Source organism: Arachis stenosperma, chromosome 6 (genome assembly GCF_014773155.1).
Source record: "Arachis stenosperma cultivar V10309 chromosome 6, arast.V10309.gnm1.PFL2, whole genome shotgun sequence".
Taxonomy (NCBI): Eukaryota; Viridiplantae; Streptophyta; class Magnoliopsida; order Fabales; family Fabaceae; genus Arachis; species Arachis stenosperma.
The window spans coordinates 59,785,661-59,794,059 of NC_080382.1; the positions used below are offsets into that span (position 1 = coordinate 59,785,661).

General features: G+C 40.9%; 1 non-coding gene across 1 annotated transcript; it reads left to right on the forward strand.

Annotated features, from left to right (window-relative positions):
• The first annotated feature begins 7,690 nt into the window (after positions 1-7,690).
• On the forward strand, positions 7,691-7,798 carry LOC130937333 (small nucleolar RNA R71). The gene has a single exon (XR_009068554.1). It is a non-coding gene; the product is annotated as a small nucleolar RNA R71 (small nucleolar RNA).
• Positions 7,799-8,399: the final 601 nt, after the last annotated feature.

The window sequence follows — 8,399 nt, forward strand, 5'->3', positions numbered from 1 at the left end:
AGTTGGTAATCATAATGACATAGCACCATGTTGCAATTTAGAAATCAAACTATGCCTTTTCATACACACATGCATACAGAGAAGGTAAAGACAATCATGCAGTTTATAGTGCTTGGAACAAATGAGAGGAAAAGGAACTTTACAACCTTGTAGTTCATCTTCTCTATTGTTGTCGTTTTCCTCCCATTCTTCCTCTTTCCCTTGCCAACTCAAAATGCTTGCTCATCCTCAAGCAACAATTAGAACAATGGCTATGGGGCTAAGATGGATCATGAATGTCTTACACAATGAAAAGTTAGTAGTACATGTGTTTCAAGCAAGCAAAATTAAAGATAATAATCAAGGCACAAGAGACAGAGACATTGTGATTGCAAGCTTAAGAAGGTGAGCATAATACTTTGCATAAAGAATAAGTGGCACACCAAACTTAGTGTGACACTTTCACTTGGAATCAATGCAAGTATCCAGTAAAGATTTGAAGCAAATTGTGTTGCATAGCAACACCAAACTTAAAATGCAATCCTATGTCCATTTATTTGAATTAAAACCAAGCAAATGAAACTGTTCTTTATTAAATACGATCACTAAGCCAAGAATCTGTCATTAATAAAGCTCTCTTGGTGATGTATTAATAAACACAGCAAATAGGCAGACTAAAATGAAAGCATTAAAAATAAAGAATTAACTAAAGTAAACAGAATAACAAAATATCAAACCAAAAGAAAATTAACACTGCAAAGACATTATGGTTATGCAGACAAGTGGTGTTGCTGAATGATTTGCATAGAAGAATAGGTGGCACACCAAACTTAGAATCTTGGTGTGTCACTTTCATTTTTGATTTGATGCAATCATCCAAAAAGATTGAGAACAATTTGTTGCAGGGCAACACCAAACTTAGATTGTAACCATATGCCATTTTATTGAATTTAAACAAAGTAAAGAAAGAAAACAGAGCATAGAAGAGAAACGTTACCTACTGTTGGCATGTTGTTCTTTACTTTCTTCCTCTTCTTCCAGTTTGTTAAGAGAAATGTCTTCAAAGGAGGAGAGGTTTCAGCTACTGTCCCTTGCCTTGGCTTTTCCTCAGCAAGCTTCCTTTTGCAAATGGCTTGATTGATCTTGCTTACTGGATTAGGGACAGGATTGGTGCTTTTGTTAGTTGCCTTCACTTCTTTGAATCCAAGTCTTGGTTGCTGTGTGATTATTGGAGTTTTGTATTCATCCAGAGCCTTTTGTATTGGTGGTTCCATGAACTCCTCCTTTATGTACTTCTCTGCCTCACTTGAGTTTGGAATGACTTCTTCACTTTCTTGCTCCTCCCCTTCCTCTTTTGCACCCAACATTTGTTTTAATTGCTCTATCATGGGGGAGGTTTGTTTATCTTCCCAACATTTCTTCATCTCCTCGTCATACCTTTCAATCATGGATTCAAGTGTTGAGTCGTTTTGGTCCAGGGGGGTTTGTGGAGGTTGTGAGTTTTCATGTTCCTTTATCTCAAGTGGCTTCTGTGGACATGCAGCTTCAGGTTCAATTGCCTCCTTCTCCTCATCCTCTATTGAAATTTCACTTGACACAGGGACCTTTTGTTTTTGTTTTTCCATTTTCTCGTTCCATGCATTCAACAATTGGCCTAACTGCACTTCCATATTTTTAAGGGAGTTCTCTTCTTCTTTCTGGTACTTCTCGTACTCCTCTACAAATCTTTCGAGCTTGGACTCAAGCTCTGAAATTCTTTGGTTATAGGAAGTTTGTGTGAGTGGTAAGTTTTGAAAGGGGCTTTTTGTTGAAGCATGGTCAAGTGATGATATCTTTGGATGAATATCATATGGAGTATTAGAATTCCCTTCCCAGCCACCATTAGAATCATGACTTGCATCATTTTGTGGGTGAGGGAAATATCCCATATGATTTTCTTTCTCATCTTGTGGTTCTGAAGCAAATCTCCATGAATTGGAGTGCTCAGAATGTGTATTCTCTGAGTGATATTCCCAGCCACCATTAGAGATTGATGATGATGGGTAATATCCCATAAAATTTGTTTGATCATAAGATGAGTTGAACTCCATTTGAAATTTGTAAAACACAACACCAAGGAAAATTGAAATTCATATCTCAGAGATGAATTTCTTAGTGAGGCAATAACTCAAACACCTTGGTTTCAACTTAGAACAGAGAACAAAAATAAAGAAAATGCTTAATCTAGACTTCTCACCCACTTAATCATTGTTGATCTAATCAATCCCCGGCAACGGCGCCAAAAACTTGATGGGATATTTTGGTGGAGACAAGAATCTCTCCCAAAACAACACCAATCTAACCGGCAAGTGCACCGGGTCGCATCAAGTAATAAAAACTCACGGGAGTGAGGTCGATCCCACAGGGATTGATGGATCAAGCAACTTTAGTGGGTGATTAGTTTAGTCAAGCTAACATTGAGTGAATTGTGTGAAGTTGAGCAATAGAAGGTAAAAATTGCAATGAATTTAAATTGCAGAAAGTAAATTTGATAGAAACTTAAATGGGCGGAAGCTTAAATGACAAGAAATGTAAATTGCAGTGAATGTAAAGGGGAGTGGGTGCTGGAAACTAAAGAAGGGAGTAATTCAAGCAACTGAAAATTTAAATTGCAGGAAGAATAAAGGAGTTGGGGTGCTGGGAATTAAAACTAAACAAGAGAATTCAAAGTGCAATCAAACAGAGAATTAAAAGATGCAGCATATTCAAATGGATTTGGAAAATTACTTGTAGAATCAAAATAGAAAGCAGCTTGGCTCAATTGCAAAATCTAAAAGAGAAATTGAGGATCTCAGGGGCTCAATGAGACTAGAAAACAAGTCTAGATCTCAAGTCCTTCCTTGATCCAACAGAGAAACAATTTGAAGAAGAAATAGAGATGAAAGCAATAAACAGAGTGTTGATTCAAATCCTTAATTCACTGAAATTTTGTAGAAGAAGAACAACGAGAATTCTCAAGGTGAGAATGAAAACAGAATTCCTTCCAATCTCCACCCAAGATTCAAAACAGAAATGAAATCTAAAAGAGAGAGCTATCTACTCCTAATGCTCCCTAGTGGAGCCAGCCTCTTTCCAAATATGAAACAGATGCCTATTTATATGCATCTCTACAAAATGAAAATGAAATTTAAAACAAATTACAATTAAAATGAAATTTCTATTCTAACTATCTTGTGTCTCTGAGTGGTGTCAATTGGGCCCTTGCTCTTGATGGAATTTGGTTGATAAAGGCCTTGGTTGATTGCTCTTGGAGTTTGAAGAGGAACCGAATTGAACCGGGTTGAGTTTTGCAAAGTTGGATTAAAAGTTTGAGTCAAAGTTAGGGGTCTAACTTTGAGGCTAACTTTTCATATCAGCAAACCACATTTCCTGATGCCAACGTTGGTGCCAAAGTTAGGGGTCTAACTTTAGCGCCAACGTTGGCCCTTCCTCAAGCACAAATATGGCGCCAACTTTGTCCTCTTGTCATGTTGCCAATTTTATGCCCAATATAGACTATCATATATGGTTGGAAAGCTCTGAATGTCAGCTTTCTAACCCACTTGGAATCACTTCAATTGGACATCTACAACTCAAGTTATGATCATTTGAAGAGGGCATGGTCGCTGGCTTTGGTGTGCAGCGTTTGGGGTAACGTTTGCCCTCAAACGTTGGCGAAAACGCCAGTTCTGGAGGCTCAAACGTTTTGTCCACCCCATACTATTATACATTGTTGGAAAGCCCTGAATGTCTACTTTCATTTGCCGTTGGAAGCGCATCAATTAGAGCTCTACAGCTCGAGTTATACTCCATTGAAGGTGCAGAGGTCAAGTGGCCTCACTGCAGGTTGCCCACATGTTCATTTATGCACATTGCGGGGCAGTTTTCTCCCTCAATTTTAGTGTCCATCATGCAGTGCCATATATGCTTGGAAAGCTCTTGATTCCTACTTTCCAATGCTTCTTGAATCACCTCATTTGGAGCTCTCTAGCTCAAGTTATTCTTGTTGGAAGTACACCCCTTCAAGCTGTTGTGTTTTCATGTGCCAACGTTAGCCCAAAAGTTAGGGGGCTAACGTTGGCGCAAACTTTTGCCCATTCCTTTACATCTTCATGTGCCAACGTTAGCCTCCAAGTTAGGGGGCTAACGTTGGCGCAAACGTGAGTAGCCCCTGGGAGTGTTTTTCAGCTTCCAACGTTAGCCTCCAAGTTAGGGGGCTAACTTCAAGGCTAACTTTTCACCCAAAACTTTTTGTCCTCTCTTCCTCCTTGTTTTGAGCCACGCTTTTCTTCCTTTGGGCCACGCTTTTCTTCCTTGATTTGGTCATGGGTCACGCTTTTAGAAGCGTGGCCTAAGCCTCCAAAGTGTGCTCCAACTTCAAAGTGTGCCCAAAATTCCTCTTTTCTTCTTTTTAGCTTATTTTGTGCTCTTTTTGCTTCTTTTTCTTCTTATTCCCTACAAAGTTTATCAAATCAAAAGATCAAAGAAATGTACCATTTAAGCACCAAATAATGCAATATTTAAGCACTAATCATAAATTTCTTGTATGAAAAAGCATAGAAAAACATGACATGGTGACATGTCATCAAATTGAACCGGCTTCCCTCTTGAATCTCTCTTCCATTGGGCGCCCTCTTCACAAATGTCGGTGAGGACTTGGTCCAACCTTTGATCAAAGTTGACCCTTCTAGTGTAAGGATGTTCATCTCCTTGCATCATAGGCAAGTTGAATGCCAACCTTACATTTTCCGGACTAAAATCCAAGTATTTCCCCCGAACCATAGTAAGATAATTCTTTGGATTCGGGTTCACACTTTGATCATGGTTCTTGGTGATCCATGCATTGGCATAGAACTCTTGAACCATCAAGATTCCGACTTGTTGAATGGGGTTGGTAAGGACTTCCCAACCTCTTCTTCGGATCTCATGTCGGATCTCCGGATATTCACTCTTTTTGAGTGAAAAAGGGACCTCGGGGATCACCTTCTTCAAGGCCACAACTTCATAGAAGTGGTCTTGATGCACCCTTGAGATGAATCTCTCCATCTCCCATGACTCGGAGGTAGAAGCTTTTGCCTTCCCTTTCCTCTTTCTAGAGGTTTCTCCGGCCTTGGATGCCATAAATGGTTATGGAAAAACGAAAAAGCAACGCTTTTACCACACCAAACTTAAAAGGTTTGCTCGTCCTCGAGCAAAAGAAGAAAGAAGAGAGTAGAAGAAGAAGAAATGAGGAAGAAGGGAATGGCTTTTGTGTTCGGCCAAAGAGGGGGAGAAGTGGTGTTTAGGTTGTGTGAAAATGAAGGGGTGAAGAAAGGTATATATAGGGGAGGGGGAAGGGTAAGGTTCGGTCAAGTGAGGGTGGGTTTGGGAGGGAAAGTGGTTTGAATTTGAAGGGTGAGGTAGGTGGGGTTTTATGAAGGATGGATGTGAGTGGTGAAGAGGAAGATGAGATTTGATAGGTGAAGGGTTTTTGGGGAAGAGGTGTTAAGGTGATTGGTGAATGGGTGAAGAAGAGAGAGGGTGGTGGGGTTGGTGGGGATCCTGTGGGGTCCACAGATCCTGTGGTGTCAAGGAAAAGTCATCCCTGCACCAAATGGTATGCAAAATCACGTTTTGAGCCAATTCTAGCGTTAAACGCCGGGCTGGTGCCCATTTCTGGCATTTAACGCCAGGTTCTTGCCCTTTTCTGGTGTTTAACGCCAGTCTGGTGCCCCTTTCTGGCGTTAAACGCCCAGAATGGTGCCAGACTGGGCGTTAAACGCCCACCTGCTAGCCTTACTGGCGTTTAAACGCCAGTAAGTTCCTCCTCCAGGGTGTGCTATTTTTCTTCCTGTTTTTCATTCTGTTTTTGCTTTTTTCATTGATTTTGTGACTTCTCATGATCATCAACCTACAAAAAAAACATAAAATAACAAAAGAAAATAGTCAAAATATAATATTGGGTTGCCTCCCAACAAGCGCTTCTTTAATGTCATTAGCTTGACAGAGGACTCTCATGGAGCCTCAGAAATGCTCAGAGCTATGTTGGAACCTCCCAACACCAAACTTAGAGTTTTGAATGTGGGGGTTCAACACCAAACTTAGAGTTTGGTTGTGGCCTCCCAACACCAAACTTAGAGTTTGACTGTGGGGGCTTTGTTTGACTCTGAATTGAGAGAAGCTCTTCATGCTTCCTCTCCATGGTGACAGAGGGATATCCTTGGGCCTTAAACACAAAGGATTCTTCATTCACTTGAATGATCAACTCTCCTCTATCAACATCAATCACAGCCTTTGCTGTGTCTAGGAAGGGTCTGCCAAGGATGATGGTTTCATCCATGCACTTCCCAGTCTCTAGGACTATGAAATCAGCAGGGATGTAATGGTTTTCAATCTTCACCAAAACATCCTCTACAAGTCCATGAGCTTGTTTTCTTGAGTTGTTTGCCATCTCTAATGAGATTCTTGCAGCTTGCACCTCAAAGATCCCTAACTTGTCCATTACAGAGAGAGGCATGAGGTTTACACTTGACCCTAAGTCACACAGAGCCTTCTTGAAGGTCATGGTGCCTATGGTACAAGGTAGTGAAAACTTCCCAGGGTCTTATCTCTTTTGAGGTAATTTCTGCCTAGACAAGTCATCCAGTTCTTTGGTGAGCAAAGGAGGTTCATCCTCCCAAGTCTCATTTCCAAATAACTTGTCATTTAGCTTCATGATTGCTCCAAGGTATTTAGCAACTTGCTCTTCAGTGACATACTCATCCTCTTCAGAGGAAGAATACTCATCAGAGCTCATGAAAGGCAGAAGTAAATCCAATGGAATCTCTATGGTCTCATTTTGAGCCTCAGATTCCCATGGTTCCTCATTGGGGAACTCAATGGAGGTCAGTGCACGCCCACTGAGGTCTTCCTCAGTGGCGTTCACTTCCTCTCCTTCCTCTCCAAATTCGGCCATGTTGATGGCCTTGCACTCTCCTTTTGGATTTTCTTCTGTATTGCTTGGGAGAGTACTAGGAGGGAGTTCAGTAACTTTCTTGCTCAGCTGTCCCACTTGTGCCTCCAAATTCCTAATGGAGGACCTTGTTTCAGTCATGAAACTTTGAGTGGTTTTGATTAGATCAAAGACCATAGTTGCTAAGTCAGAGGGGTTCTGCTTAGAATTCTCTGTCTGTTGCTGAGAAGATGATGGAAAAGGCTTGCCATTGCTAAACCTGTTTCTTCCACCATTATTGTTGTTGAAACCTTGTTGAGGTCTCTGTTGATCCTTCCATGAGAAATTTGGGTGATTTCTCCATGAAGAATTATAGGTGTTTCCGTAGGGTTCTCCTAGGTAATTCACCTCTTCCATTGAAGGGTTCTCAGGATCATAGGCTTCTTCTTCAGATGAAGCATCCTTAGTACTGCTTGGTGCATTTTGCATTCCAGACAGACTTTGAGAGATCAAATTGACTTGTTGAGTCAATATCTTGTTCTGAGCCAATATGGCATTCAGAGTATCAATCTCAAGAACTCCTTTCTTCTGATTTGCCCCATTGTTCACAGGATTCCTTTCAGAAGTGTACATGAATTGGTTATTTGCAACCATTTCAATTAGTTCTTGAGCTTCTGCAGGCGTCTTCTTCAGATGAAGATATCCTCCAGCAGAGCTATCCAAAGACATCTTGGATAGTTCAGAGAGACCATCATAGAAAATACCTATGATGCTCCATTCAGAAAGCATGTCAGAAGGACATTTTCTGATCAATTGTTTGTATCTTTCCCAAGCTTCATAGAGGGATTCTCCATCCTTCTGTCTGAAGGTTTGGACTTCCACTCTAAGCTTACTCAATTTTTGAGGTGGAAAGAACTTTGCCAAGAAGGCATTGACTAGCTTTTCCCATGAGTCCAGGCTTTCTTTAGGTTGTGAATCCAACCATGTCCTAGCTCTGTCTCTTACAGCAAAAGGAAATAGCATAAGTCTGTAGACCTCAGGGTCAACCCCATTAGTCTTGACAGTGTCACAGATTTGCAAGAATTCAGCTAAGAACTGATGAGGATCTTCCAATGGAAGTCCATGGAACTTGCAATTCTGTTGCATTAGAGAAATTAATTGAGGCTTAAGCTCAAAGTTGTTTGCTCCAATGGCAGGGATAGAGATGCTTCTCCCATAGAAGTCGGGAGTAGGTGCAGTAAAGTCACCCAGCACCTTCCTTGCATTGTTGGCATTGTTGTTGTTTTCGGCTGCCATGTCTTCTTCTTTGAAGATTTCTGTTAGGTCCGCTATAGAGAATTGTGCTTTAGCTTCTCTTAGCTTTCGCTTCAAGGTCCTTTCAGGTTAAGGGTCAGCTTCAACAAGAATGCCTTTGTCTCTGCTCCTGCTCATATGAAAGAGAAGAGAACAAGAAAATATGGAATCCTCTATGTCACAGTATAGAGACTCCTTG